Below are 26,354 nucleotides of genomic sequence, written 5' to 3' on the forward strand. Positions count from 1 at the left end.
AATGAAAAACAAAAGCACGTAGTCTTCTTATGTCATATCGTATGCATTCAAGTTAAACGAGGTCTAGGTATATCCAAACCAGACAAATCATGTATCTACCCCATGTTGATCTTATGAAGTCTAGCATGAAGAGAAGTCGTTTTGGGTTTCAAACATGGAAATTTCAAGAACATCCCAAAAGCTTCATTTTAGAGTGACTAAGAAGGATACATGCTTCCCTTTTCATTTTCATGTTTAAACTTGTTTAAATCTTGGTCAAACCTAGGATTTGACCAAGATTCAAATATATGAGCATAAAATTCAAAAAAAAAAACCAAGGCACGTAGTCTTCTTATGTCATATAGTAAGCAATCAATTAAGTTGATAAACAAGGTCTCTAGACATATTCAAACCAGGAAATCATGTATCTACACCCCCTAACGTACCCTAGCTAAACTCTGTCTTATGAAGTCAAGCATGCATGAAGAGAAGTGGTTTTTGGTTTCAAACGTTTAAGCCAAAAGGTAAGCATGGATCCTCCTTAGTCACTGTAAAATGAAGCTTTTGGGAGGTTTGTGAAATTTCCATGTTTGAAACCCAAAACCACTTAAGACAGAGTTTATGGTTAGGTGTGTAGATACATGATTTTTCTTGTTTGAATATGTCTAGACCTTGTTTATCAACTTGAATTTTTTACTATATGATATAAGAAGGCTTTATATATGTGCTTTGGTTTTTCATTTTTTGATTTCTTTTGAATTTTTATGCCTATTTAAATCTTGGTCAAATCCTAGGTTTAAACAAGTTTAAAACATGAAAATGAAACGGTAAGCATGAATCCCTTCCTTACTCACTCTAAAATGAAGGTGTACTTGAAAATTTTATGTTTGAAACCCAAAACCCCAGTTCTCTTCATATGTTTGACTTCATAAGACAGAGTTTAGGGTTAGGGGTAGATATGATACATGATATTTCTACTTTGAATATGTCTAGACCTTGTTTATCAACTTGAATGCTTACTATATGACATAAGAAGGCTATATATATATGTGTGTGTGTGCTTTGGTTTTTCATTTTTTTTGAATTTTTCTGAATTTTTACTCCCATTTGAATCTTGGTCAAATCCTAGGTTTGACCAAGGTTAAAACAAGTTTAAAACATGGCAATGAAAAGGTAAGCATATGGATCATTCTTAGTCTCTCTAAAATGAAGCTTTTGGGAGGTTTTTGAAGTTTCCATGTTTGAAACCCAAAACCACTTCTCTTCATGCATGCTTGACTTCATAAGACATAGTTTAGGGTTAGGGGTAGATACATGATTTTTCTGGTTTGTACATGTCTAGACCTTGTTTATCAATTTGAATGCTTACTATATGACATAAGAAGGCTATGTGCTTTGGTTTTTCATTCTTACGATTTTTTTCTTAATTTTTATGCCCATTCGAATCTTGGTCAAATCCCAGGTTTGACCAAGATTTAAACAAGTTTAAAACATGACAATGAAAAGGTAATCAATCCTGGATCCTTCATAATTAATAAGTTAGTCTAATTAAAATGAAGCTTTTGGGAGGTTTTTGAAATTTTTGTGTTTGAAACCAAAAACCACTTCTCTTCATGCTTGACTTCATAAGATAGAGTTTAGGGTTAGGGGTAGATACATGTTTTGTATTATTTGAATTGTCTTGACCTTATTTATCATCTTTTAAATGCTTACTATATATATGACATAAGAAGACTATGTGCTTTAGTTTTTCAATTTTCTGATTTTTTAATTTTATGCCCATTTGAATCTTGGTCAAATCCTAGGTTTGACAATGATTTAAACAAGTTTAAAATATGAAAATGAAAAGATAAGCATGGATCCTTCTTAGTCACTCTAAAATAAAGCTTTTGGGTGGTTTTTGAAATTTCCATGTTTGAAACCCAAAAGCACTTCTCTTCATGCTTGACTACATAAGACAGAGTTTAGGGTTAGGGGGTAGACACATGATTTTTCTTGTTTGAATATGTCTAGACCTTGTTTATCAACTTTAATGCTTACTATATGACATAAGAAAACTATGTGCTTTGTTTTTTCATTTTTTTATTTTTTTGGAATTTTGATGCACATTTGAATCTTGGTAAAATCCTAGGTTTGACCAAGATTTAAACAAGTATATAACATGAAAATGAAAAGGGAAGCATGTATCCTTCTTAGTCACTCTAAAATGAATTTTTTGGGAGTTTTTTGAAATTTCCATGTTTGAAACCCAAAACCATGCACTTCTCTTCATGCTTGACTTCATAAGATATATAGAGTTTAGGGGTTTGCGGATAGATACATGATTTGTCTAGTTTGAATAAGTCTAGACCTTGTTTATCAACTTTAATGCTTACTATATGACATAAGAAGACTATGTGCTTTCGTTTTTCATTTTTCTATTTTTTTTATTTTATGCCCATTTGAATCTTGGTCAAATCCTAGATTTAACCAGGATTTAAACAAGTTTAAAACATGAAAATGAAAAGGTAAGCCTTGATCCTTCTTAGTCACACTAAAATGAAGCTTTTGGGATGTTCTTGAAATTTCCATGTTTGAACCCAAAACGACTTCTCTTCATGCTAGACTTCATAAGACAGAGTTTAGGGGTTAGCGGGTAGATACATGACTTGTGTAGTTTGAATAAGACTAGACCTTGTTTATCAACTTTAATGCTTACTATATGACATAAGAAGACTATGTGCTTTGGTTTTTCATTTTTCTATATTTTTATTTTATGCCCATTTGAATCTTGGTCAAACCTATATTTGACCAGGATTTAAACAAGTTTAAAACATGAAAATGAAAAGGTAAGCCTTGATCCTTCTTAGTCACACTAAAATGAAGCTTTTGGGATGTTCTTGAAATTTCCATGTTTGAAACCCAAAACGACTTCTCTTCATGCTAGACTTCATAAGACAGAGTTTAAGGTTTAGGGTTATAGATACATGATTTGTCTGGTTTAAATATGTATAGACCTTGTTTATCAACTTGAATGCTTACTATATGGCATAAGAAAACTATGTGCTTTGGTTTTTCATTTTTCTGATTTTTTTAAATTTTGATGCCCATCGAATCTTGGTCAAATCCTAGGTTTGACCAAGATTTAAACAATTTTAAAACATGAAAATGACCAGGGAAGCATGTATCCTTCTTAGTCACTCTAAAATGAATTTTTTGGGAGGTTTTTGAAATTTCCATGTTTGAAACCCAAAACCAGTTCTCTTCATGCTTGACTTCATAAGACAGAGTTTAGGGGTTAGGGGGTAGATACATAATTTGTATGGTTTGAATATGTCTAGACCTTGTTTATCAACTTTAATGCTTACTATATGACATAAGAACACTATGTGCTTTGGTTTTTCATTTTTCTGATTTTTTAAATTTTAATGCCCATTTGAATCTTGGTCAAATCCTAGGTTTGACCAAGATTTAAACAAGTTTAAAACATGAAAATGAAAAGGGAAGCATGTATCCTTCTTAGTCACTCTAAAATGAAGTTTTTGGGAGGTTTTTGAAATTTCCATGTTTGAAACCCAAAACCACTTCTCTTCATGCTTGACTTCATAAGACAGAGTTTAGGGGTTAGGGAGTAGATACTTGATTTGTATGGTTTGAATATGTGTAGACCTTGTTTATCACCTTTAATGCTTACTATATGACATAAGAAGACTATGTGCTTTGGTTTTTCATTTTTCTGATTTTTTTAATTTTCTCGCCCATTTGAATCTTGGTCAAATCCTTGGTTTGACCAATATTTAGACAAGTTTAACACGTGAAAACGAACCGATAATCCCATTTGTTGACTCATTTAACTAGTTAATCCCATTTGTTGACTCTCTGTTGACCAGGCACTTGAGGTAAAAGCGAGTATATTGCACTAGCCGGTATTAGTACTCAAGGGGAAAACCGAGCACACAAAAAAAGAAACAGTATAAGACTCGAGAGTATATCTAAATTTCAAGGGTTAGACTCGAGTACGCGTGTTGCGGTGCGAAGTGGAAGACGTGCAATTGTTGACGGTGCGACGCGAGTCGCGGTGCGTAAGTCGAAGACGTGCAATTGTGGACGCGTGTCGCGTTGCAGAAGCCCAAGACGTGCAGACGTTAAATGGTGGACGCGTAGGACGCGGGTCGCATTAACCACCCCTCGCCTTTATAGACGCCTCCTCGCACTATCTCTGTCACTCTCACTCGCTCATGCAACGCCGCCTCTCACGTCCCATCATCTTCTCCAAAGCAAAAACCCTCTCCCTCTCTGCAGGCGAGATGGACATGGAGAATGCGAATCCCATCGTCCATGACGCCGTCGGCTCCAAGCGCGACGCCTCCCTCTTCGACGTCGTCCCCTCAAAGGCCGTCGCCGCCGCCGGTGGCGGTCGTATCCCGCCGGGATGGGACCCCTATGAGCCGGTGCCGTACATCTCGCCTCCGAACCCCTACGACACCTTCATGGACGACCCATGGAACGAGGTAACTATGGTTTGCTCCCTTTTTTCTTCGCCCATTCCTTTTTTAACCCTATTTTTGCTGGTTCCCTAGTAACTATTAGTGCCGATCTGTAGATGGTTGAGTATTGGGTTAATATTTGCGCCGATTTTATTCCATTTTGCTTTGATCCCTTCTTGATTTCGTTTAAGATTTGGAGTTCGACCGTTCGGTTAATTTATGCAAGTAATAATGGGATCTCAATCAGTTAATTTATGGGATCTCGATCGGTTATTTTATGCAGGAATCAAAAGATATCAACCGTTTAATTTTGCAAATATTCTCGAATCTGTTCAAAATCAGATCTGGAATCTGTTTCTTTGCCTATGATGAATCGTTGGGCACAAATTTTTACAGAGTGGGTTCAGCGAACCATTGCGTGTACAAATCTGTTGTGCATGAGCTATGGTTCGCTAACACCATCCACAGTAGACATATAATCGTGTCCACTCTAACCGAGGCCGGCTCTGTTTTCCTTACTTTGTTATCATGCACGTTAGTCATCGTTGCATCTCATTCACTAATAGTTCCCGTTTGATATGGATCAGGTATGCAGCGGCGACGTCGGCGGCGACGACGAGCACCATGACGTCAAGACTCGCCAGTCTTTGCAGAGGCTGCAGTCGGCCGATCGTCTCCTACTTCGCCAAGGGTGTCTACAGTGCCCCTTCGCACTAGGAGGCTCGGCCGCACCGACTTCAATCGCCTCCTCACGCATGCCGAGAACATCGGCAACACCAACCCCAAGGTCGGCGCGTCGGTGAACCCCCACTCCTTCCGCGCCAAGCACATGGCGCTCGGCATGCACCTCCGCAAAGATCCGGCGGGTGGAGATCTCCGCCGGGCGCATGCCTCCGCTCAAGCCCAAGGCTCCCAAGGGGAGCAACAAGTGGAGGCAGATGGGGTAGGCGGAGTCCCGGACGTGTCTTTGCTGCTGGCAAAGCGGCTTCTATTTTGTTGTTAGCTAGGGATCCCTTGTTGTTATGTTGTTAGTATGATGGTGTTGTGAAGAACCTCGAACTCGTTGGCTGCTTTGTGTATGCAGCTTATTATCTAGGGAGGGATCCCTATTATCTATCCCTATTCTCTTGGAGTATATTTTGTTGGCCCTACTTTGTTTTCTCGATTTACTATTACTGCGAATTTGTCGTACGGAGTACATTACCCTGGAGATTTGCTTCTAGATTTAACTACATACATATGGACCCGTAGGAGTACTAGATTTGCTGCCATATTGGGCAAACAACGAGGGACAAAAGGCACAAATAATTGAAGAAAGACAGAAATGCAAGCTTCTCTAGATTTGATACTAATTTGGTTAATAAAGACAAAGAGACGAGAGGGGGAAAAGGTGCTCTTAAAAATGCCAATTCGCGCCGAGAGAGACAGAACCCAGCTCCGCTCACGTACAACCAAACGCGGTCTCGTCCTGTCCCACGCGGTCCCTTTCTACTAGCCCCACACGTCAGCACGGAACGGTCAACTAAACTGGAATCCTCCCGTCCGAGCTCCTTCGCGGGTTACAAATAAGGGCTTGGCGAAACCGAGGAAAAACATAAGGCAATCTTATTGACTAATATAGCTGTTTAATTAATAAAAGGATTAGCTACAACGTGCTCAGTTTGCCCATTTATTAAGGTATAAGACTGGCAGGAGAGAAAGTAATCGCTAGTTTCCTCATTTTGCCCCTGCATGCTCGCACGATTAAAGCTCCTTCCGCACGCGCTGGACTCCTCGTTTCCTTAAACCTCCTCGTTTCTCGGGATAGACCAACAGTTTTTCAGATCTTGGGGTTTTTTTTTTGACAATCAATACCACATATATTCATAGCAAAAATAGTACATGGTAGAGGGCTACATGACGACTAGATATATCACCCAAAAAGGTGATGCATGTCTCCTTCACCAAAACAATTTGAAACAAGTACACGAACGCAAGTACACCACCATAATAATACTACTACATTAACACAAGTACGAGTAATAAAGTAAGAGTACTACTCCCTCTAATCTAATTTAAACCAAAATAAATCTTAAACTTCATCCTAAATTTGAACTAGTGCCTCGTCCTCGTTCTTCGCTCATTTTCTCGATCCAAGACGGCGCGAGTGCCGTAGTGCATGGCACGGAACTCTTCATCGGTGGCATGCCATGGGCATGTCACCGGATGCATGATTTTTTTCGCAATGTTTTAAATTTGAATTTAGGCCGCATGTCACACGGTGACATGCAAAAGGTGCATGTCACCTGGTGGTGGTAGGCAACTACCCTCATTTACGGCGGCGTAGGCGGCCCGGACGCCGCGTGGCCAGCCGCTGCCTCGTGGCCGCCTCGGTTTCCACGCGGGAGACCATTAAACGCCGACGACCAACCTTCCCGCGTCACGGTTAGCGACTATGACTATAAGGGCAAAACGCTAAACTCTCTCGTTCCATTCACTTTCTTCCTCTCTCCACCTAACAAACATTTGTTCGTCGCTCTCTCCTCCAGCAATGTCTTCAAAATTCAGGTCGTCGGCGGTCAAGTACGCGAAGAAAAAACGCCGGCTCGAAATTTCGAGAGACGCTTCCAGAAACCAAGTGGGCTCGCCGTCGCCGCCGCCGCTGCCGAAACGCGTCCGTGCTGTGCTCACCGGGTTAGTTTCCTTCGCCATGTACTTTCGTTTCTTTCGTCGCTCTCTCCTCCAGCAATTAATGTGTTCAAACTTCAGGTCGCCGGCGGTCAAGTACGCGGATAAAAAACGCCGGCTCGAAATTTCGAGAGACGGTTCCAGAAACCAAGTGGGCTCGCCGTCGCCGCCGCTGCCGCCGCTGCCGAAACGCGTCCGTGCTGTGCTCACCGGGTTAGTTTCCTTCGCCATGTACTTTCGTTTCTTCTTGCCCGGGCTCAAGCTCTTTATGAGTCTCTATGGATATACTTCTTCAAGGGTGGGAAGTTCCAACTACGCCCCTCGCACCAACTTCCACGACCAAGGAATCATCGTCGTCCGATGATTTCAACCCGGCCCTACCCGGCGAAATGAGGTAGCACCAAGCCTTTGTGTATTTATCTTCTTCTTCTTCTTCTTCTTCTTCTTCTTCCTTTGCGCTTACTTGCTACCGATGATTTCGCCCTGAAGGAAGCGGCGCCGACTATCGACACCATTGTCGCCATCTTGATGGAAAAAAACGAGGAGCTCAGCTTAGAGTGTGATCGCCTCCGAGACGATTTGGCTGCCAAGAAGAAGAATTCGAAAAGTCTTGTGGAGCTCATTTGCAGCCTTCGAAATGAGCGCGATATGTTGAAGAACAAGCTGATTAAGCAGAAAGCATCAGCGGAGAAAGCCAGCAGCATACTCAAGACTGTGTGCCTCGACAGAGACAAGTCTGATATAGAGTACAAAATCCTTCTTCAGGATAAAGTACAGCTCCAAAAGTTGAACCTTGAATATGCTGACATCGCCATCCTTGCCCTTCTCGAGAGGCAGAAGGCACAAGATAAGTTGATGCACCTGATGTTGGAGAGCTGCGGTGAAAGAGAAGAGACATTGAAAGAAGTGAAGCTTGATTTGGTGGGATACATGAGTGACGTCGGGCGAACTTCGCAGAATCCGCCCAGCTGAGCTCAAATTCCAGCGGAACCAGCTTTCAGCAATGCATGTTAGGCGCACCTACAACTTCTACTCATTGATTAGAGGTCGCACGACATGGCATTTTCCCTCGAAATAGTAGTACTGTACTAATAGTTGTACTACTTAATATGTACCTTTTTGTAAAGTAATTTCTTACATGTATTAGAGAAACTACCCCTCTCGTTTCTGGATGCACCCGGGACATTGTCATCCGGCCCTCTTCTGGACAAACCCCCTCGGGAAGGGCGGTATATTTTGCACATTTCGCTACTAGTACTTCTAATTCCACCGCTTATTTTTCTAATCTGTTAAATCGTTAATTGGATGACCAACTGATGGAAGCTGCGATAGATTAGACCAACAAGTGGTGAATTGTGCAAAAGATATGTCCGTGTTTTATGCAAAAGAGTGATATGGGGATCTGGTGGAATCTTGAATTTCCTCTTCAGTGGTAGGCATGCTTCACTTATAGCTGGAGTACATTGCGGACCTGGTGCATTTCGTCAGTACCGATCAGCTATTTTTGCTTATCCGGGAAGAAAAGGTAGTACTAGCCTTTTACGTGAGATGTCTTTTCGGTGCTACGGAGTTGTCTCATTCACCGCTTGCTTTGTCTGTCGGTGACTTTGACTAGCTTACTTTGCCATGACGCTGCGTGACTGATATGTGGACCAGAGTTGTAAGTGACTCAAAGTCACTGACTTTGGGGACTCGTGAATGCTTCGTATATTTCTGACGGTTTCTGAATTATGTACTCCGTACAACTTTTGTAATATTGGTCAAACTAGTTTTGACCAGGGTTTGTGTAGGGTGTTTTTTTTTGGTTGGTCCAAATGGTGTTGTGTGGTCCAAATGTGATGTATCATCACACCACCATGTGCCCCCTCCCCCCACCCCACCCCTAGGTTTTGGTAATGCCATTCTGATACATGCTTCTTAGAAGGAGTACATTTTTTCCGTTAGGGCATGACAATTTTGAAAAATTCAAAAAAAATGGGAAGACAGAATGGTAACATCATTTTCCATGTGATGATGCACCCCTGTGCCAAATTTTGGTTCATTTTAAGAATGTAAGGTGACAAATTACTCGAGGAAGCTAGTTGGAGTAGACGGGCATGATCGGATTGGCATAGGCGATTTATTTTTTGAAGGATGTTATTTTTCATAGACAATATCTGACACAAAAAATAAAATGTTAAGGTCTCATATTATTCTGAATGATTTTGAATTACTTATGACGTTTGGAAGTATTCGTATACATGAGTCCCACATGAAGTTAAATGGTCCAAAAAAAAAAGTTTCGTACACGTCTCCCAGAAAGTGGAAAGTCGAGTACATGCATGACTTCACGCGTCCACTACTGGATACAGGGAGTCGGAGGCTATAACATAATCGGCCTCATCATCTCTCGCGAGCTCGTCCTCTCCACTCCCCCAACTTGCCTCCCCCACACTGTGAAAACCCCCATCCACTCACCGCACCTCTGAGGCATCGACTTTCCCGTTTCCAACCACAACAGCATGAAGAAAGGTATTGCATACGAGGCGGAGCAATAGGCGACCGCCCACGCAGAGGATGCCTCTACGGTAGTGGCCGTCGTGGTGGGTGAGGCTTCACCGGGCACCCAAGCCGCTCGTCTCCTCTGCTTGTCGGATTCTTCGACCTCGGTCGAAATGGGCATCCTGGCCGTCACGACGGGTGAGGCTTCACCGGGCACCCATGCCGCTCGTCTCCTCTGCTTGTCTGGTTCTTCGACCTCGGTCGAAACGGGCGTCCTGGCCGTCGAGCAGAAGGTGGATACCAACGTTGTTTATCCCGCCGAAGATGTAAACGGCGTTGCAGGCCACCACGGCGAGGTCTTCCTAGGCCCGATGCTGGACGCGAACCTCGACCCCTTCGACGATTTCGGCCCAAACGTTCAGTTCCAGGAGGATGTTGAGGGTGATGACGAGGAGGTACTTCTCTTTTACCGAAACTGTCCCAACCCTCTTTTTGTCATATTGCTGTTCACATGGTTTGCACGAGCCTGGTTCTTGATTGATTTGATATCCTACCTTGTTCTTGTAGATGTAATTGATTCTACGATTCGTAAGATCAGATTCTAGTTTAATTTCGACTAATCTGCCATGTAGTCATATAATCAATTTATGTGTTCATACTTAGTGGACTTGCAATTGTTGTGGCTAATGTTCATGGTTGTTCATAGGGTTTCTCATGATTTATTACGATTTCTTCTGCCATTTACTTGTTCTACACATTTAATTTTAGGGTTTCTAAGGTTTGATTATGTTAGTGGAGTATTTATTCGATCTATCATAAAAAACCTGATTATGTAGTACTTAATAATTCATAGGAGTATTCTGATGACATGGACAACAACAAGGTGCGCAGGGACCGGAAAAGCCGCTATGTTCTCAAGCGGCTGAAGGGTGGTGAAATTCGTTTCTGCATGCGCGCGGGGAGCTATTTTGCCCATTATGTGGCAAATTTCTCTAGAAGGACATCCACAACCTGATCCAACATGCGATGGGTGTAGGCCTAAGTACATAGGGGGAAACACCGCCCTGCAACCAAGGCCAAGTACGCATCATATGGCCTCTTCCTCCAGAATTACGTCTTGCCTAGCTTGCTCCACGTCAACGCCCCCTGCTGGCCCTCATGCTCCCTGGTCATGTTTAAAGTTCATATGTGTAATCTTAATCCCTTTGGAAGTTCAGCATTAAACTCTACTAGTACAACCGTGGTGGTCTTGTGATGTAGTACTCTTTTGATGCATTTGTGATGTAGTAGTACTTTTTTGAAATGATATAGTACTATCTAAGAAAAGTACTCCCTCCGATTCACATACATTTCACACCAAGAAAAATGGATCGTAGCGAGGAGTAAATTAAACATGGCATCTCGTGCATGAAGCTTGACATATCGATCAAGGTTGGCTAGAATAGCAATACAATGTTGCTCATTAGGCAAATGCATGCCATGTACGATAGTATACATCCGATAAAGAAGTCTATCTTGACATAAAAACTACTTTGGGGATGAGAGTCAATTGGGGCATCTACAATATAGAAAATCTTGCTCGTAGATGATTTTGGCTAAGAGGGTTTTACTCACATTACACGTGCCACTTTCCTTGTCTGCAAAACAAGTTCCAATAAAGGGAGAGGAAAGAAGAGGGTATTGTGGGCGAGATTGAACACCTTTTTTATGTGTTAATCTGAGGCCTCGTTTAGATGAGGATTTCGACTTATGCCTAACAGCTCAACACATCCACAAATAACTCTGCTTGCGCACACCACCGTTCATTAAAAATAACAATATTAGCTCGCAAGATTAAGAACAAAGTGAATTTAAGTAACTTGGTAAGCTTTTCAAGCAATACATTCAGAGAAAGAGCACACATGTTCGGCTCAAAATAATCATAAGAGAAGAACAATAAATCTAAGACACCACATGGATTCATACCTTGAGTCGACGCTGGCTCGTAGAAGGGCGGACGCGCCTCGAGGATGCCGGGGACGTCTCCACCTCGGTCTCACATGTGACTGCTTATCGGCGGGTGGTGCGCCGCGCCATGTAGAAGATATATCAAGAGATGAAAGCCCGATGACGCTACCGACGCCTCAACCTTGATAGCACCGACTTGTTGCTCCGCACCGAGATGCGCCACGTGCAAGATTTAGCGGATGCACTAATTTTAGAGATATGTCATGATCATTGTAACAAATTTCAACGTGATGATGATTTGATCTTGTACTCGGCCTTGAACATAAGAACTAGTACAATCTCACCTTTTTTTTATCATTATCCTTTGCGAGATTTAGCGGTTGCGCCAAATTCAGAGAAATATCATGATCATGGTAACACAATTTTCAATATAATGATGATTTGATGTTGCACTCGACCTTAAACATAAGTACTAGTACGGTCTCACAAATTTGTATCATTATACTTTGCAAGTTTTAGTGGATGCGCCCATTTTCAGAGGTAGATCATGATCATGGTAAGTTGGTAACAAATTTTCAACGTGATGATGATTTGATTTTGCACTCGGCCTTGAACAGAGGTACTAGTACGGTCTCACAATTTTTTATCATTATACTTGGACGGTGGCCAAATTCAAAATCTCATAGCGGCAAAACTTCCCGCCCACAAAATACAAAAATTTCACACGCTTCCAAATTCCCATTCTACCCCTGTGGAGATGGCAGCAAAGTCGGTTGGTGGGAGGGTCTGCCCGTCATTTTTTGGATCACCACCTCCCTAGCCCGGAAACCCTCCCAAAAAAAATTCATTTCCCTCAGACCACCCACCGGAACTTCCCAAGTCCCTCTCTCCCACCTCCACGACCACCGCACCGGAACATCCCCGCCGGACTTCCCTGGCCTACCCGAGGCCTCGCGATCCTCGTCATCCGGCTGCCTGCCGGAGCCGCTTCATCGACGCCGTCATCAACCAGACCGGATCATCCCCGCCGAACCTCGAAACCATATGCTCATCCAGCAGTCTACCGTAGTCGCTTCAGCTGCGGTATCGTCCACCTCGCCGGAGCCGCTTCGCCGGATCCGTCGTCCACCGCATCGGATCTTGCTCACCGACACCGCTGTGCATGAACCGGATCTGCTTCACCGGCGCAGTGCATGATCTAAACTCTTCTCGTCGCTTTTCTATTGCTTGCCCGCAAGTTCTTGTTTAATCTTGGGGGAACTGTTTGTGCTAACGACGCGCCGTTACGTTTTTGCAGATGAGATGAGTAACCATGAAGTGTAATGGCCGTCTCTCCAACCCCAAGTCGCACATGTAGCGTACTTCATCACCGGATCTATCAACCCCGGGAAGATCTGCTGTGACTCCCACGCAGTGCTTCTCCTAATGTAAGTCCCTTGTTTTAGCGCCATGTTCTGGGTTCAGTTTCTTGTTTGTCTGAAGCTCTTTTAGTTCATTCCTAGCTATGACCGTAACACGTTGCTATTTTCTACTTCATTGCTAACTTTAAGCGATTGAACATTTTGGTTTGCATTCCCTGCTCTGTAGATGTAGCCATCATAACTTCTATCTTGATCAGTCGTTGTTACAAAAATTATAGGTATTATAGTAACATCCTGCTATTATTTAGTTCATGGCCAATTTTAAGTAATTGCACATGTTGGTTCGCATTCCCTGCTCTATAGCTTTTGGCATCGTAACTTCTATATTTGGTTTACATTCCCTGCTCTGTAGATCTAGCCATCATAACTTTATCTTGCTCAGTCGTTGTTATAAAAATTATGGCCTGCTACTATGTTGTTTGTGCCAATTTTTTACTCCATGAACATGTTGGCTTGCATTCCCTGTACTACAGATGATGCCATTGTTTTGTATCTAGTTCATTGTAAGCTAACAAAGTAAGGACTTAGTTTGGCATGCTATCACTCTGCTATCTAGCCTGTAGTACAAATAAACTTGTCATACTACTAGATAATAATTTTGCGTGCCATCTTGTTCTTCAAAAGCTGCATTATTGACTTGTTTCTCTGACTTGGCATGACGCTCACATATGGAAAGCTGAACATATTGGTTTGCATTCCCTCTTATACAAGTTCACAGGTGATCCCACTATATTCTGTATCTGGTCCATCCTAAGCTCCAGCATTAACTATCCTCTATGTGTTGCTCATTACAAGTTTATATCCTGAAACATCTTGATTTGCATCCCCTTCGCTATAAGTTCAGGAGTATTATTTAGTTCACGGCCAAAATGAAGTAATTGCACTTGGCACATGTTGGTTCACATTCCCTCCTCTTTAGCTTTTGCCATCGTAACTTCTATTTTTGGTTTACATTCCCTGCTCTGTAGATGTAGCCATCATAACTTCATCTTGCTCGATCGTTGTTACAAAATTTATAGCCTGCTACTATGTTGTTCATGCCAATTTTGTACTCCCCGAACATGTTGGTTTGCATGGGACTCGACGTAGTAAGTCTCATTGTTTCATTCTAACATGCTCTGTTATATTGGCTGTTGGTATGCGGCATGCACTCTTTGTTTGCTTATTGTGCGCATTACAATGATCTTGTTATAACGACGAAATGATGAGCTCCAAATTCTTTGGCAAACAATATTGTAGTGTCTTTGCCTTTCCATTGTTCTTTGTCTTAACTTGTAATGTCTTTGTTTCAGATATAGGTGCTGCATGGACAACTTAAAAGATTGCCGGATCTCTTCATTGTATTGCTAGGTTTAATTACCATTCAATTTCTCTGGGTTCTGTAATATATTTTTTCAATGCCTTGCAGCTGATGTAATATTTAGTTAGTTTTTATAGTTCTTTCGCGCATTTTTTCTTTGGTGCTTCTGGTAAGTGAGGCTATCCGACAGAAATCAATGCTGCGTAAATATTCTCAGTATCTAAATCACGAATTCCCATCCCTTAAACGGCCCAATTAATCGAAATCACATATGTGCCTGCCCGCAAAATCCTAAAGCGCATATTATGCCGCCATATAAACAAAGAACTAAACGGGCCGGCCCACTTACTTCTTGGGCCACCCATGTGAGTTACGGTGGACCCCACACTCTAATTGGCACAGCCCACTTGCTTTAAGGTGGTCCCCACCCACTCTTTGGGCCGGCCCACTAATTAGTTGGGCCAGCCCATTTGCTTTTGTGGTGGACCCCACATACTAAACGGGCCGGCCCTTCAAGAGGAAAGTGGGACCCACCTGTGTTTTTGGCCCGGCCCACTATCTTGTTGGGCTGGCCCACTTGCAATATGGTGGACCCCACATACTAATTGGGCCGGCCTTTTAACAGGAAAGTGGGGCCCACCTGTGCTTTTGGCCGGCCCACCATCTTGTTGGGCCAGCCCACTTGCTATATGGTGGTCCCACATGGTAAATGGACCGGCCCTTTAATAGGAAGGTGGGACCCACCTGTGTTTTTGGCCCGGCCCACTATCTTGTTGGGCCGGCCCACTTTCTGTATGGTGGACCCCACATAACAAATGGCCCGGCCCATTAACAGGAATGTGGGACCCACATGTGTTTTTGGCCCGGCCCACTATCTTGGTGGGCCAGCCCACTTGCTATATTGTGGACCCCACATACTAAATGGGCCGGCCCTTTAACAGGAAGGTGGGACCCACTGTGTTTTTGGCCCGGCCCACTTTCTTGGTGGCGCGGCCCACTTGCTATATGGTGGACCCCACATACTAAATGGGCCGGCCCTTTAACAGGATAGTGGGACCCACCATGTGTTTTTGGCCCGGCCCACTAGCTTGTTGGGCCGGCCCACTTGCTATATGGTGGACCCCACACACTAAATGGGCCGGCCTTTTAACAGGATAGTGGGACCCACCTGTGTTTTTGGCCCGGCCCACTTGCTTCTTGGGCCGGCCCGATTCTTTGTAAGGGGACCCCACTTGTTAAATGGGCGGCCCATTTACCTTTGACCGATCCAACATTAGAGGTTAGGCCGGCCCACGTAACTAATGGACCAGCCCAACTATATAGTTGACCGGTCAAACTATGTCATCTGGCCGACCGCTTAAGACGTGGCGGGCCTCGTGTGGGCCTACCATCTACCACGGGGTTTCGTAGGTTAACGCCGTTAATCGCGATTAACGGCGTCTGCCACGTGTCAGTTTGCATGACGTCAGCAGTCAACGGGCTCCCGGAAACACTTCCGCAACGGTCCGATTTTCCGTGGCGGAAGGGCGCCCAAGCGCGACGGACCGAAAAAATCGTCGTTGGACTTTGCCTGACGCAGTTTCGACAACAGAACCCATATCGTCGGGTTAGGCCCATAGGCGACGAAAAATGCCCCTTAGTTGACGATTTTGGGACGTTGTCTATCAGAACTTTTCTTGTAGTGGGGGATGGTAGGGATTGGATGAGATTGATCATGTAATAGTCATAAGATTGTTAGGGCATAGTGCCTAGTATCCGTAGTTGGTACTTTTATGATATTGTTGCAACTTGTTATGCTTAATGCTTGTCACTAGGGCCCGAGTGCCATGATCTCAGATCTGAACATGTTATTGATTCACGAAGATATTCATTTTTTTATGATCTTACCTGCAAGTTGTATACACATATTGCTGTCCGGAACCCGAGGCCCCAAAGTGATAGAAATTGGGACAACTGGAGGGGAAGGCGGTGATGTGAGGATCACATGTGTTCATGGAGTGTTAATGCTTTGCTCCGGTACTCTATTAAAAGGAGTATCTTAATTTCCAGTAGTTTCCCTAGAGGCCCGGCTACCACCGGCTGGTAGGACAAAAGATGTTGTGCAAGTTTCTCATTGCGAGCACGTACGACTATATACGGAACACATGCCTATGGATTGTTTAGTACTTGGATACCGTTTTATTCAAATGCCCTGCCTTGATTGTTACATGAATTCTCTCATCCATGCAACGCCCGTTCATCCATCCTTGTGCCTACAGTATTTTAATCCTGTTGTTTACTAAAATCACTACTGCTGTCTTTGTTACACTGCTGCTGTTATTTCACTACTCCTACTGCTATAAAACTGTTGCTACTGATAAACTCTTGCGAGCAAGTCTGTTTCCAGGTGCAGCTAAATTGACAACTCCGTTGTTAAGGCTTACAAATATTTTTTGGCTCCCCTTGTGTCGAATCAATAAATTGGGTTTCACTTCCCTCGAAGACTGTTGCGATCCCCTATACTTGTGGGTTATCAAGACTATTTTCTGGCGCCGTTGCCGGGGAGCATAGCTTTATTTGCAAGTTCACCTGAATTGATATTGTTCGCTGCAAGTCCTCCATCATGGGTAAAACTCGCGATGCTAAAGTCGCCATATTACCATCCACTACAAGAAAAGGTACAACTCTGAGTACCTCTGCTGCTCTTGATTCACCATCTGTGATAAGTCAACTTGTTTCACCACCACAAGCTTCACGTGTTAGTATTTCTTCTGAATCTGAAAATTCCTCTGATAATTTTGATGATGCTTCTACTATGCTTGATAATATCGGTTCATTAGGTCCTTTTCTAGATGCTACAATTGCTAGGTCTAGACAAATTGAAAATACTGAAACTCCTAATGAAAATACTGTTACACCTGTTAATTCACCTGAGTCTGATGACCTTGATGAAGATTATGTCGAACTTGATGATGATTTTATTGATAAATGCAATGCTACTACTAGTACAAGTAACCTTAAAAAGCTTATTGCACAACATGTTGTTAGATATAAACGGTCTCCTGATCCTAAATTTGCCACATCTTCTATAAACATTAAGGATAAAGATTATGACTTTTCTCTTGATTTATTATTCTAAATGTCCATAATGAGTCGCTGAACGAAAAGTATCTAGGAATGCTCATATATCTATTGTTGAGAAAACACCTTTCTGTGGTACTGAAAAAGAGAGTGTTGTAGAGCACATGAATGAGCTTTCTACTTTAAGTAGCTTGTTTTCTGATGATGTTAAGATGCGTACTTATTTTGTTGCTAAAATTTTTCCTTTCTCATTAAAGGATGATGCTAAGATTTGGTATAATAGTTTGCCTCCTGATTCTATTGATAGTCCAAGTTGTTTGCTTGATGTCTTCTTTCGAAAATATTTTCCTGCTAGTGCTCAACATATTGCTCTGCAGAGAATTTATAGTTTTGATCAAGAGGATGGAGAGAAATTGCCTGAAGCTTGGGCAAGATTTTGCTCTCTTATTAGAGCTCGACCTGGACATGATTTGGAAAAGCATGATTTACTTGATATATTTTATAGTGGACTAACCATTGAGTCTAGGGCATACCTAGATAGTTGTGCTGATTGTGTTTTCAGGAAAAGAACTCCGGACGAAGCTGAAGAATTATTGGCTAGAATAAGCCAAAATCATGATGATTGGACTACACCTGAACCAACCCCAACACCAGTATTGAAGAAGAGGGGTATGATTGAATTAAATGATGAAGATATGAGGGAAGCCAAGAAATCTCTTATGGAGAAAGGTATTAAATCTGAAGATGTGAAGAATTTACCTCCTATAGAAGATCTATGTAAGATAATTCCCCCTTCATCCACGATTGAGGTACATTCCCTTCAACGCTTTGATAGAGGAGATATCCCCTACTCAAAACCTCCTGATCAATGTTTAGATGAATTTGATAATTATGTTGTTAAGCAAAATAACTTTAATATGAGAGTAGAGAATCATCTAATGGAAAATTCTCAAGCTATTAGTAAATTGCATGATATTGTGGAGAGAACCTCCAATGATGTTAAGATGCTTGTTAAACATTTTCATATGATTCAAACTCAAATTGATCAACTTACTAAAGTGCAAAGTGATTTGTTAGAAAATACTCATAAAGAAAAACATGCTTATGAAGTAACAACTAGAGGTGGTCTTTCTACCCAGGATCCTCTATATCCTGAAGGGCACCCCAAAAGAGTTGAACAAGATTCTCAACGAACTAAAAAAACTAGTAGTCCTTCTAAGAAAAAGAAGAAGAAACATAAAACTGTTGTAGAATCCTCTGAACCTGTTAATGATCCTAATAGTATTTCTATTTCTGATGGTGAAACTGAAAGTGGTAATGAACATGATAAAGATAATGATAAGAATGATACTCCTGATAAAGAAGAGATTGAAAATGAACCTGAAAAGCATGCTAAAAATAAGAAGTACACTAAAGAAGATTTTATTGCTAAGAAACATGGTAATGAAAGAGAACCTTGGGTTCAAAAACAAATGCCTTTTCCTGATAAGAAACTAAAATCAAAGGAGGAGTGATGTCTACAGGTGCTTCTATTCTTGTAGACAGTGTTGTGCCTCCAAGAGCAGAGGTTTATAGAACAGCAGCAAGTTTTCCCTTAAGTGGATCACCCAAGGTTATCGAACTCAGGGAGGAAGAGGTCAAAGATATCCCTCTCAAGCAACCCTGCAACCACAAAGCAAGAAGTCTCTTGTGTCCCCAACACACCTAATACACTTGTCAGATGTATAGGTGCACTAGTTCGGCGAAGAGATAGTAAAACACAGGTGGTATAGATGGTGGTAATATTGCAGAAAGTAAAGATGCGGTAAAACAGTAAACAAGCGGCGCCAGAAAATAGCTTGCTGGCGTGGGAAGCAATTCTTTGTGGTGGAAACAAGGCCTAGGGATCATACTTTCGCTAGTGGACACTCTCAACATTGATCACATAATAAATAAGTTCTCTTTCCTTTGTGCTACATATACTCTTGTTGGATGATGAACACCACTAATTGTGTAGGATTACACGAACCCTCAATGCCGGAGTTAACAAGCTCCACAACATTCGATATTCATGTTTAAGTAACCTTAGAGCATAATAGATCTTTGCAAAATAGACCAAGTACTAACATAGCATGCACACTGTCACCATCACACTATGAAGGAGGCATAGATCACATCAATACTATCATAGCGATAATCAACTCCATAACCTACAAGAGATTATGATCATAATCTACGACAAGAACTACACAATGCACACACTGTCACCATTACACCATGCAGGAGGAATAGACTACTTTAATAACATCACATAAGTAGCACATACACTAGTAGCGATACAAAGCTCATATGAATCTCAATCATGTAAGGCAGCTCATGAGATCATTGTATTGAAGTACATAGGAGAGAGATTAACCACATAGCTACCGGTACGGCCCCGAGCCTCGATGGAGAACTACTCCCTCTTCATGGGAGCAGCAGCGGTGATGAAGATGGCGGTGGAGATGGCAGCGGTGTCGATGGAGAAGCCTTCCGGGGGCACTTCCCCGTCCCGGCGGCGTGCCGGAACAGAGACTCCTGTCCCCCAGATCTTGGCTTCGCGATGGCGGCGGCTCTGGAACTTTTCTCGTACCGTGGCTTATTCGTATCGTGTTTTAGTTCAGGGACCTTTATATAGGCGAAGAGGCGGAGTCGGAGGGCTGACGAGGCGGCGACACACTAGGGGGGCGCGCCCCCCTGGGCCGCGCCGGGGTGGTGTGTGGTGGCCCAGTGGCCCCCCTCTGGTCCTTCTCGGGTGCTCTGGAAGCTTCCGGTGAAAATAGGGTACTGGGCGTTGATTTCGTCCGATTCCGAGAATATTTCCTTATTAGGATTTCTGAAACCAAAAACAGCAGAAAACAAGAACTGGCACTTCGGCATCTCGTCAATAGGTTAGTTCCGGAAAACGCATAATAATGACATATAATGTGTATAAAACATGTAGATATCATCAATAAAGTAGCATGGAACATAAGAAATTATAGATACGTTGGAGACGTATCAAGGAGGAATGATACGTCTCCAACGTATCGATAATTTCTTATGTTCCATGCCACTTTATTGATGATATCTACATGTTTTATGCACACTTTATGTCGTATTCGTGCATTTTCTGGAACTAACCTATTAACAAGATGCCAAAGTGCCAGCCTGTTTTCTCGCTGTTTTTGGTTTCGTAAATCCTAGTAACGAAATATTCTCGGAATTGGACGAAATCAACGCCCTGTGTTCCTATTTTGCCCGAAGCATCCGTAACACCCGAGAGTCGCCAGAGGGGCCCTGTGGGCCCCAGATGACATGGTGGCGCGGCCAGGGCTGGGCCCGCGCCACCCTATGGTGTGGTCGCCCCTTTGACCCTCCTGCGCCGCCTCTTCGCCTATATAAAGCCCCTGCATCGAAAACCCTTACGGAGGAAGCCACGATACGAGAAAAGTTCCAGAGCCGCCGCCATCGCGAAGCCAAGATCTGGGGGACAGGAATCTCTGTTCCGGCACCCTGCCGGAGCGGGGAAGTGCCCCCGGAAGGCTTCTCCATCGACACCGCTGCCATCTCCACCGCCATCTTCATCACCGCTGCTGCTCCCATGAGAAGGGAGTAGTTCTCCATCGAGGCTCGGGGCTGTACCGGTAGCTATGTGGTTCATCTCTCTCCTATGTGCTTCAATACAATAATCTCATGAGCTGCCTTACATGATTGAGATTCATATGATGATGCTTGTAATCTAGATGTCATTATGCTAGTCAAGTGAGTTTTACTTATGTGATCTCCGGAGACTCCTTGTCCCACGTGTGTAAAGGTGACAGTGTGTGCACCGTGTGGGTCTCTTAGGCTATATTTCACAGAATACTTATTCACTGTTATGAATGGCATAGTGAAGTGCTTATTTATATCTCTTTATGATTGCAATGTGTTTTGTATCACAATTTATCTATGTGCTACTCTAGTGAAGTTATTAAAGTAGTTTTATTCCTCCTACACGGTGTAATGGTGACAGTGTGTGCACTCGTGTCAGTACTTGGTTTATGCTATGATCATGATCTCTTGTAGATTGCGAAGTTAACTATTGCTATGATAATATTGATGTGATCTATTCCTCCTACATATGCATGAAGGTGACAGTGTGCATGCTATGCTAGTACTTGGTTTAGTCTTTTGATCTATCTTACACTAAAGGTTACTAGAATATGAGCATTATTGTGGAGCTTGTTAACTCCGGCATTGAGGGTTCGTGTAATCCTACGCAATGTGTTCATCATCCAACAAAAGTGTAGAGTATGCATCTATCTATTCTGTTATGTGATCAATGTTGAGAGTGTCCACTAGTGAAACTCTAATCCCTAGGCCTTGTTCCTAAATCTTCGCTATCGCTTGTTCTTGTTTTTCTGCGTTACTACGCTCTTCCATCGTTTTCTTTGCAAACATCTTCCACTCGATACGTTTAATCCTTTGTTACAGCAAGCCGGTGAGATTGACAACCTCACTGTTTCGTTGGGGCAAAGTACTTTGGTTTTGTTGTGCAGATTCCACGTTGGCGCAGGAATCCCTGGTGTTGCGCCGCATCACATTTCGCGACCATCAACCTTCAACGTGCTTCTTGGCTCCTACTGGTTCGATTAAACCTTGGTTTCTTTCTGAGGGAAAACTTGCTACTGTGCGCATCATACCTTCCTCTTGGGGTTCCCAACGAACGTGTGAGTTACACGCCATCAAGCTCTTTTTCTGGCGCCGTTGCCGGGGAGATCAAGACACGCTGCAAGGGGAGTCTCCACTTCTCAATCTCTTTACTTTGTTTTTGTCTTGCTTTATTTTATTTACTACTTTGTTTGCTGCTCCTAAACAAAACACAAAAAAAATTAGTTGCTAGTTTTACTTTATTTACTGTCTTGCTCTCTATATCAAAAACACAAAAAAATTAGTTACTTGCATTTAATTTATTTTGTTATCATGTCTAGTCCTGTACTTGTTTTTATTTTCACTAGTTAGGCATAATGGAAAACAACAAAAATATGAGAGATCTTTATGAACTTTATCTTGAATTAGGACATGATGTGTTTGAAGAAAGAATTAAGAAACCCATGGAACTTTATATGCATGCTAATGAGAATGTTATTACTATGAATGCTTTGAACACCATTGTTGCTAATGCTATGGAAAATTCTAAGCTTGGGGAAGCTGGTTTTGATGAGCATGATATTTTTAGTCCCCCAAGCATTGAGGAGAAAATTTACTTTGACGATACTATGCCTCCTATATTTGATGATGAGAATAATAATGATAGCTACTTTGTTGAATTTGCTCCCACTACAACTAATAAAATTGATTATGCCTATGTGGAGAGTAATAATTTTATGCATGAGACTCATGATAAGAATGCTTTATGTGATAGTTATATTGTTGAGTTTGCTCATGTAGCTACTGAAAGTTATTATGAGAGAGGAAAATATGGTTGTAAAAAATTTCATGTTACTAAACCACCTCTTTATGTGCTGAAATTTTTGAAGCTACACTTGTTTTATCTTCCTATGCTTGTTACTTTGCTCTTCATGAACTTGTTTATTTACAAGATTCCTATGCATAGGAAGCATGTTAGACTTAAATGTGTTTTGAATTTGCCTCTTGATGCTCTCTTTTGCTTCAAATACTATTTCTTGCGAGTGCATCATTAAAACTGCTGAGCCCATCTTAATGGCTATAAAGAAAGAACTTCTTGGGAGATAACCCATGTGTTTTTTTTACTACAGCAATTTTTGTTTTGTTGAGTCTTGGAAGTTGTTTACTACTGTAGCAACCTCTCCTTATCAAGTTTTTGTGCCAAGTAAAGTTTCTATGTCAAAGTTGATGTTATATTTGGGATCGCTGCGCAGAAACAGCATTGCTGTCTGTCACGAATCTGGGCACAGTTCTCTGTAGAAAATTCTAAAAAATCTGCCAATTTACGAGCGTGATCCTCAGATATGTACGCAACTTTCATTAGTTTTGAGTTTTTCCATTTGAGCAAGTCTGGTGCCAGCTTTAAATTCGTCTTTACGGACTGTTCTGTTTTTGACAGATTCTGCCTTTTATTTCGCATTGCCTCTTTTGCTATGTTGGATTCATTTCTTTGATCCATTAATGTCCAGTAGCTTTATGCAATGTCCAGAAGTGAAAAGAATGTTTGTGTCACCTCTGAACATGTGAATTATTAATTGTGCACTAACCCTCTAATGAGTTTGCTTGAAGTTTGGTGTGAAGGAAGTTTTCAAGGGTCAAGAGAGGAGAATGATATACTATGATCAAGAGGAGTGAAAGCTCTAAGCTTGGGGATGCCTCCGTGGTTTATCCCTGCATATTTCAAGAAGACTCAAGCATCTAAGCTTGGGGATGCCCAAGGCATCCCCTTCTTCATCGACAAAGTATCAGGTTCCTTCTCTTGAAACTATATTTTTATTCGGTCACATCTTATGTATTTTACTTGGAGAGTCTGTGTGCTTTTATTTTTGTTTTTGTTTTGTTATCTTAGTTCTCTGAATAAGTTCATCCTTGTGTGGGAGAGAGACACGCTCCGCTGTTGCATATGGACACATGTGTCCTTAGGCTTTACTCATAATGTTCATGGCGAAGTTTCTTCTTCGTTAAATTGTTATATGGTTGGAATTGGAAAATGCTACATGTAGTAATTCTAAAATGTCTTGGATAATGTGATACTTGGCAATTGTTGTGCTCATGTTTAAGCTCTTGCATCATATGCTTTGCACCTATTAGTGAAGAAATACATAGAGCATGCTAAAATTTGGTTTGCATAATTGGTCTCTCTAAGGTCTAGATAATTTCTAGTAAAGAGTTTGAACAACAAGGAAGACGGTGTAGAGTCTTATAATGTTTACAATATGTCTTTTATGTGAGTTTTGCTGCACCGGTTCATCCTTGTGTTTGTTTCAAATAACCTTGCTAGCCTAAACCTTGTATCGAGAGGGAATACTTCTCATGCATCCAAAATCCTTGAGCCAATATTCATGCCATTTGTGTCCACCATACCTACCTACTACATGGTATTTCTCCGCCATTCCAAAGTAAATTGCTTGAGTGCTACCTTTAAACCATTCAAAATTTATCACCTCTGATTTGTGTCAATGTTTTATAGCTCATGAGGAAGTATGTGGTGTTTATCTTTCAATCTTGTTGGGCAACTTTCACCAATGGACTAGTGGCTTCATCCGCTTATCCAATAATTTTGCAGAAAGAGCTGGCAATGGGATTCCCAGTCCCAAATTAATTAACAAAAATAGACACTCCTCCATGGTATGTGATTGTTGGATGGCACCCGAAGGATTCGGTTAGCCATGGCTTGAGAAAGCAAAGGTGGGGAGGAGTGTCATCATAATAAAACTAAAATAAAAAGGCACTCCTTCATGGTATGAGATTGTTGGCAGGCACCCGAGGATTCGGTTAGCCATGGTTTGTGAAAGAAAGGTTGGAAGGAGTGCCACCCAAAAACAAAATAAAATGGGAGCCGCTCTTTGAAGGTTTGCCTGGCAAGGGGGTTAGAGTACCCGCTACCATTCGTTGACAACAACAAACACCTCTCAAAACTTTACTTTTATACTCTCTTGATGTTTTTAAAATAAAAGCTCTAGCACAAATACAGCAATCGATGCTTTCCTCTTTGAAGGACCATTCTTTTACTTTTATGTTGAGTCAGTTCACCTATCTCTCTCCACCTCAAGAAGCAAACACTTGTGTGAACTGTGCATTGATTCCTACATACTTGCATATTGCATTTGTTATATTACTCTATGTTGACAATTATCCATAAGATATACATGTTACAAGTTGAAAGCAACCGCTGAAACTTAATCTTCCATTGTGTTGCTTCAATGTCTATACTTTAAATTATTGATTTATGAGTTAACTCTTATGCAAGACTTATTGATGCCTGTCTTGAAAGTGCTATTCATGAAAAGTCTTTGCTTTATGATTCACTTGTTTACTCATGTCATTACCATTGTTTTGATCGCTGCATTCATTACATATGTTTACAAATAGTATGATCAAGGTTATGATGGCATGTCACTTCAGAAATTATCTTTGTTATCGTTTTACCTGCTCGGGACGAGCAGAACTAAGCTTGGGGATGCTGATACGTCTCCAACGTATCGATAATTTCTTATGTTCCATGCCACTTTATTGATGATATCTACATGTTTTATGCACACTTTATGTCGTATTCGTGCATTTTCTGGAACTAACCTATTAACAAGATGCCGAAGTGCCAGTTCCTGTTTTCTGCTGTTTTTGGTTTCAGAAATCCTAGTAACGAAATATTCTCGGAATTGGACGAAATCAACGCCCAGGTTCCTATTTTGCCCGGAAGCATCCAGAACACCCGAGAGCCGCCAGAGGGGGGCCCTGTGGGCCCCAGATGACATGGTGGCGCGGCCAGGGCTGGGCCCGCGCCACCCTATGGTGTGGTCGCCCCTTTGACCCTCCTGCGCCGCCTCTTCGCCTATATAAAGCCCCTGCATCGAAAACCCTTACGGAGGAAGCCACGATACGAGAAAAGTTCCAGAGCCGCCGCCATCGCGAAGCCAAGATCTGGGGGACAGGAATCTCTGTTCCGGCACCCTGCCGGAGCGGGGAAGTGCCCCCGGAAGGCTTCTCCATCGACACCGCTGCCATCTCCACCGCCATCTTCATCACCGCTGCTGCTCCCATGAGAAGGGAGTAGTTCTCCATCGAGGCTCGGGGCTGTACCGGTAGCTATGTGGTTCATCTCTCTCCTATGTGCTTCAATACAATAATCTCATGAGCTGCCTTACATGATTGAGATTCATATGATGATGCTTGTAATCTAGATGTCATTATGCTAGTCAAGTGAGTTTTACTTATGTGATCTCCGGAGACTCCTTGTCCCACGTGTGTAAAGGTGACAGTGTGTGCACCGTGTGGGTCTCTTAGGCTATATTTCACAGAATACTTATTCACTGTTATGAATGGCATAGTGAAGTGCTTATTTATATCTCTTTATGATTGCAATGT

Source organism: Lolium perenne, chromosome 5 (assembly GCF_019359855.2).
Source record: "Lolium perenne isolate Kyuss_39 chromosome 5, Kyuss_2.0, whole genome shotgun sequence".
Taxonomy (NCBI): Eukaryota; Viridiplantae; Streptophyta; class Magnoliopsida; order Poales; family Poaceae; genus Lolium; species Lolium perenne.